The following is a 6,599-nucleotide window of genomic DNA, read 5'->3' as shown; positions in this document are numbered from 1 at the left end:
TTTTATCTACAACTGAAGCATGGTTAGATTCTCGAACCTAGATACTCAATGACGATTTTACCCTCTTCGTATTTTAATGTAGGTTTAATTACTCGGATGGTACCCACTTTAGTAGGAGTGTGTCAATTTGGTACCCGCCGAAAAAAAAGTGTCAATTGCGTCCACACTTTTGAAAAAGTGCATCAATCAGGTCCCTTTCAGAAAAAAATAATTAACGCCGTTAACGGCAGGACATATGTCACTCTCACGTTTTTTTAATATTTTTTAATTTTTAATTTTATTTTTTTTAATTTTTTAATTTTTTTTAAAAATTTTTTTTGTAAAATTTTTTTGTTGCCACGTGTCAAGTCCCTATTTTGACACGTGGCAATGTCAGTGCCACGTGGCAAGATAATGCCACGTGTGACAACTGTTATTGTACTGATTTCAATTTAGTACCCATATATACCGGATTGTTTCAATTTAGTCCCCACTTTTGTGCCTTTGGTTCAATTTTATCCCAATTTTTTAAAATAATTGAAGAAGATTTTTAAGTCATTTTTTTATAAGATTAATACTAATTAAGTATAAATATTTTTACGAAATTAAGTACTCTGATATTTATATTAAAATTTAGTTGTACAAAAAATGTTATACTAATAGAACAATATAATCATCTACTTTTTTTTTTCAAATTAAAACAATATTGTTTCTGTCCAATTCAAGACCAAATATATTATTTGTATAAATGTTATACTAATATTTTTTTATTAAAAAAAACTTTTTAGCATATTATGTTATTTTATATTATTAACCCATATCTTGTCCATTCTTTGACCACTAAATTTTAAGATAAATATAAGTACTTAATTTTGTAAAAATATTTATACTTAATTAGTATTAATCTTATAAAAAAATAAATTAAAAAATATAATTCAATTATTAAAAAAAATTGGGACAAAATTGAACCAAAGGCACAAAAATGGGGACTAAATTGAAACAATTAGGTATATATGGGTACTAAATGGAAATCAGTACAATAACAGTTATCACACGTGGCATTATCTTGCCACGTGGCACTGACATTGCCACGTGTCAAAACAGGGACTTGACACGTGGCAACAACAAAATTTTACAAAAAAAAAAATAAAAAAAATTAAAAAATAAATTAAAATAAATTAAAATAAAAATTAAAAAATATTAAAAAAACGTGAGAGTGACACGTGTCCTGCCGTTAACGGCGTTAATTATTTTTTTTTGAAAGGGACCTGATTGATGCACTTTTTCAAAAGTGGGGATGCAATTGACACTTTTTTTTCGGCGGGTACCAAATTGACACACTCCTACCAAAGTGGGTACCATCCGAGTAATTAAACCTTTAATGTATTATGATAATATTATTCTTTAATAAAAGTATTATTATAATACAAATTAAATATATTAATTACCGGGAAAATGTTATTTTAGTTATGTGAATTCGCTCATTAAGAAATTAATTAATATTCTTTGATACCAGATTTATTTTTAAATAACTAAATTCAATATCTAATGGAAAACATAAAGAACTAAAACTTTACCATTAATATTGGTCATGAGAGGCCCAATTGTCAGTGGTATACAAATCCAGGTATTATTGGACCTACCCATCAACTATGATCCGTTGATGTGAATGGGCTTTGGGGTTGTTACAAAAACTAAATAAAAAACTAATTATTTTTATCCAAAATTAAACTAAATTACTTTTAAGTATATGATCAAATTAGTAATTTGTGAGTAAGCCAAATTATGAACTATTATAAAGTTAAATAAACAACAAATAGGTAATTATATAAACAACGAGTAGATAATTGTATATAATAAATAATTTAAAGTAACATTATATAGACTAAGATATTAATAAATGAAACTTGATATTTCGCGTTTCCTATTCAACAAGATTAGATAGGTATAATATTTTCCTTCAAGATTATATATATTGTTGAGAAAAATAATTATTTTTGTATATATTTTCATTAATAAAGAACTTAATAAATTTATGTAAATGTGTCAAATACATTTAAATATACGTTTTATCCCCGGTAAAGATAATGATTAATTAATCTTGGTGTGAAACTCATCTTTATTCTTTTTATTATGAATTTATCTTAAACATATTTCATATTTGTTTTAGTTATTGATTTTCTTCTTAAACTTCTATCTTATTAGTGTTTTTACAACAAAGTTAACCAAATAATTATATAAATTTAAGATAATGATATTTTGACTCACTTACTTTTATCCACTTATAATTTATTATTCTAATCATTTTTAGATCATCGTATCATACTACTAAAAATAATTAAAATAGATAATTAAGAGGTGATTAGAACGGTAGATTAGAAATGAATAAAAAAGTAGATCAAAATATCATTATTTATAGATTTAATATTATTGTTTGGCTATAGTTATATCCTTTCCGTTTTTATGTATCAATTTATAAACAATCCCACCTCTTTGTATATAAGTTTGTCTCAGAGTTAGAAAGAGATAGTCATGAAGATGTCAAAGTAGAACAAACACACCCACGTGTCATTAAGGTTCTCTAGATGTTCTATATTTATATATATCTTTTATAAATGAAAGAAAGAAAAAAGTGAAAGTGTATAAATAAATGTTGAAGACATTGAGTAAGTGAAAGAAAGGTATTGTGATGGGATAGTGCAGAACAGATAGAATCCATCTTTAGTGATACTTCAAAAGATTGCATCTCTTTTATCTTCACTGTACCACCATTTCTCCATGCCATAGGTCCTACATGTTTCATACTTTAATACGTGAAAGTATAATTCCTGAGAACAAAGAAAAATATGAAAATAAAACGAGTAATTGTATGAAAAAGTAGTGTATATTATTAAAACACCTAATATTGGAAAATTTACATATTAAAATAAAAAGTATAAGGTATATTTAACTTAACTTGTTTAACAAAAACCAAAATTATAAATATAAATTAGTTTAATATTTTGAAAAATCATGTAATAAACCTTACAATAAGAAAAAACTTATATTTTTTAATCAGCTCATTAATATAAATATATCTCACAAGACACTCATACAAATTAAGCCAAAATTATAACCACTAAAGATACTCAAAATCAGGTTAAGAGTATATATTTAATTATAATAAATAAATAAAAATCAATAATAATAAATAGTCATTATGATAATATATAAAGAACATTATCATATTATATTTTTTCCAAGGATTTTATAAAAATATTTGTCAGTTATACCGAGTTAGGAATATGTAAGGACAAAAATATATAAATTGTCATCTTATCACAAACAAAAATGATAATCAACTTCAATACAATTATATGTAATGTTTATTAATTGACCATCACAATATAGTTACATCATTTAGAAATACTAATTCTAAATCATTAAGTAACTATTTGAGTTATTTTAACTTACATGTAAGTATTGTCATAGAGCGATATCCCACCTTTCAGTGGCGGAGGATGCAAGGGACAGGCGGGTGCTACGGCCCCCCCTCCCCCAATTTTTTTTTTATTTTTTTTTTCATTATTTACATTTAATTTTTTTAAAATTTTTAAAATTATTTATATTTTTTAAATTAAATAATATTATATTTAAAATTAATAAAAATGAAATTAAGTATTTTTTATTTATTTTATAAAGTACAATAATAACTAATAAAATATAAAATTAAATATATAAGAAAACAAAATTATTAAAATATTTTTTATTTTCTTTCTCATTATCTTTTGAGTTTTTCATATGTTGTATTCTTCTTTTATGTTTATTTATTGTCTTTTGTTACTAAAAAAAGTTAGGCATAAACTCAGTATTTCTATCATCATCTTTTTATATTTTCTCTTCCATTGTTAAATAAATAAATAAGGTAACTTTCTCTTGTCTCACTTAATAGTGAAGAACTATTTGTTTAACATTTAGTATTATTTTTTATCTCATGACCTTTTGTATATTAATTTTTTATTAATATAGAAGAAGAAACAATGTACTATGTGATTTTCCATAGTCAATTTTCAATTGTAACTTGATTATCATAGTTTTTTTTAGTAATTATGTCTCTCAACTTTTGATTAAATTATGATAAATTATTTTTTAGTCTTAAACTTACTTTTTAAATAGGTATATGAATGAAAAACAAAAGAATAAATTTATTTTTTAAAATTTATAGAGAAATTACTGGTGAAGATGAAAACATGAAAATATGGTTATTTATCGCATAACAATGAAATGAAAGCTTGTGAATATTTTTTAAATCAAATGAATGTTAATAAAATGGAAGATGGATATTTTGTAGATAATATGATTATTTACATCGAAAAAAGTTAATTGAAAAATCTAATTATAATTCAATTTCCATGAGTTCAAAAATATGAAAAAATGATAGACATTGCTTTAGATTGTGTAATTTCTTTGATAATTATATATGTACTAGATTATGTATTCATTTTTATTGAATTAGTCACAATAATATTAAATATATAAATTTTGAGTATATTATTTTGACTCCCCAAAAAATTTTGGTGAAAATCTGTCATTGCCACCTCTATAGAAAGTCGAGAAACTATTAATTTATTGATTGTCTTAGTTTTTCAACACACGGGAGAAACACAACTAATCAAAGAGCATATTGTAAGTGGTCAACCTTGTCAAATTGAATCACACAATCTTTGTAGTTATTGATTGTCTTAGTTTTTCAACACACGGGAGAAACACAACTAATCAAAGAGCATATTGTAAGTGGTCAACCTTGTCAAATTGAATCACACAATCTTTGTAGTTATAGTTACCATTAGACCATAGTAGAATATCCTGTCCCAAATAATGTGTTAATTAACATACTCGCTTATATGCTACCTCCCCCAAAAATATTATTGTAGTTTGGACCCACACAACTTTAGCCTCCAATAGGGTTTGGATAAAATTGTAAATAAAATTACAATTGTTGGCTGTGAGGTTTGAACCCACGCGCACTTTTGTGCAAAAGATCTTAAGTCTTCCCCCTTAACCTCTCGAGCAAACCAGCTTTTTCTTTTATTAAATTGAAATTTTTTATGTGAAAATGTTTCAATATTTTAAATTACAATTATTTATCCACAAAATTGTAAATTTTTGTGAAAAAAATTACAAATTCTTTTTCGTACGAAAATTAAAACTACAATTGCTAGCTGTGGGGTTCGAACCCACGCGTACTTTTGTACAGAAGATCTTAAGTCTTCCCCCTTAACCTCTCGGGCAAACCAGCTTTTTGATTTTATTAATTTAAAGTTATTTTGATGTGAAAAAGTTTCAATATTTTAAACTATTGCCAACCAACCAATATGATAAAACTACTAATCTTTTACAATCTTTCGTGGACAAACTTGTAAATTTTTGTGAAAAAAATTGCAAATTCCTTTTGTACAAAAAAATAAGATTACAATTGCCGACTGTGAGGTTCAAACCCACTCACACAGTTATGTGCAGAAGATCTTAAGTCTTTCCCTTAACCTCTCGGACAAACCAGCTTTTTCTTTTATTAATTTAAAATTATTTTTATGTGAAAATATTTCTATATTTTAAACTGGGTTTTAACCCACACACACTTTTTGTGCAAAAAATCTGAAGTCTTCCTTTATAAAGTTTGAACCCACACAATCTTTTGTACATAAGATCGTAGAAAATAATAATTTCTATCACCTTTACCTTCCCATAAATCTCCCCTTCTTGTAAATTATTGTCAAACATGTGCTAATCTAATCCTAATTTTAATCACTTATCTTCTTCTTTAAAATCTATATGCATTTATGTTTCAGCTAGTAAATGTGTGTTCACTCATCAATCGACTAGTCTTATTAATAATTTCCTTCCACCAGCGTGTTAGTATGATTTTTTTTTACCTACTAAAGCATTCAATCACGCTATCCTTCCTTACCTTCAACCAATCCCTTTGATTCTGATTTTGTAACAGTATAGCTTATCATCCCTTACCTTGATGCCTAAAGCTCAATTTCTTTTCCAATAGTGAGATGTACATGCAGTAAAAAAAAATAATGCCAATTGAGATATCATATGCTACAAATGAATATTGTCGACAAGAAATGAATCTTAATTTTAGAATGACCAGCCCTTTTAATCTGGTCCATATAATGTCCTTTTCGAGAGTTAAAGGAAATGCATCTCAAGTACACCAATCAGTAGGTATGGAAGGATTAATGTCGGATCCACAAGGACAAATTATTGATTTACCTATTCAAAGCAATTTACGTTTACACCTTTATAATAATAACCAATCAACTCTATGTGAGATACTTCATCACCATATATATCATTCATCATTAATGTTACCATAGTTCCTTAAATAACCATTCTACCTTTCCATAAATACAAAAGTAACTTTAAGAGATTAATGTGATAAATTGTGAAACAATATGTATTCAATTTTAAATAACTATATATAATTAAATTAGTGTGTGTGTATATATATATATATATATATATATATATATATATATATATATATATATATATATATATATATATATATATATATATATATATATATAGATAGAGAGAGAGAGAGAGGTATATCTTATTAAGTTAGTTAT

At 25.4% G+C, this 6,599-nt stretch overlaps 1 non-coding gene across 1 annotated transcript; it reads right to left on the bottom strand.

The window, feature by feature from the left end:
- Positions 1-5,174: 5,174 nt before the first annotated feature.
- TRNAL-UAA (transfer RNA leucine (anticodon UAA)) lies at positions 5,175-5,257 on the bottom strand. The gene has a single exon. It is a non-coding gene; the product is annotated as a tRNA-Leu (tRNA).
- Positions 5,258-6,599: the final 1,342 nt, after the last annotated feature.

This window comes from Vigna unguiculata, chromosome 10 (assembly GCF_037176805.1).
Source record: "Vigna unguiculata cultivar grain cowpea cultivar isolate G323 ecotype 2 chromosome 10, ASM3717680v1, whole genome shotgun sequence".
Lineage (NCBI taxonomy): Eukaryota > Viridiplantae > Streptophyta > Magnoliopsida > Fabales > Fabaceae > Vigna > Vigna unguiculata.
Note: the sequence above shows the minus strand (reverse complement) of the source record. Positions and strands in the feature narration are given on the sequence as shown.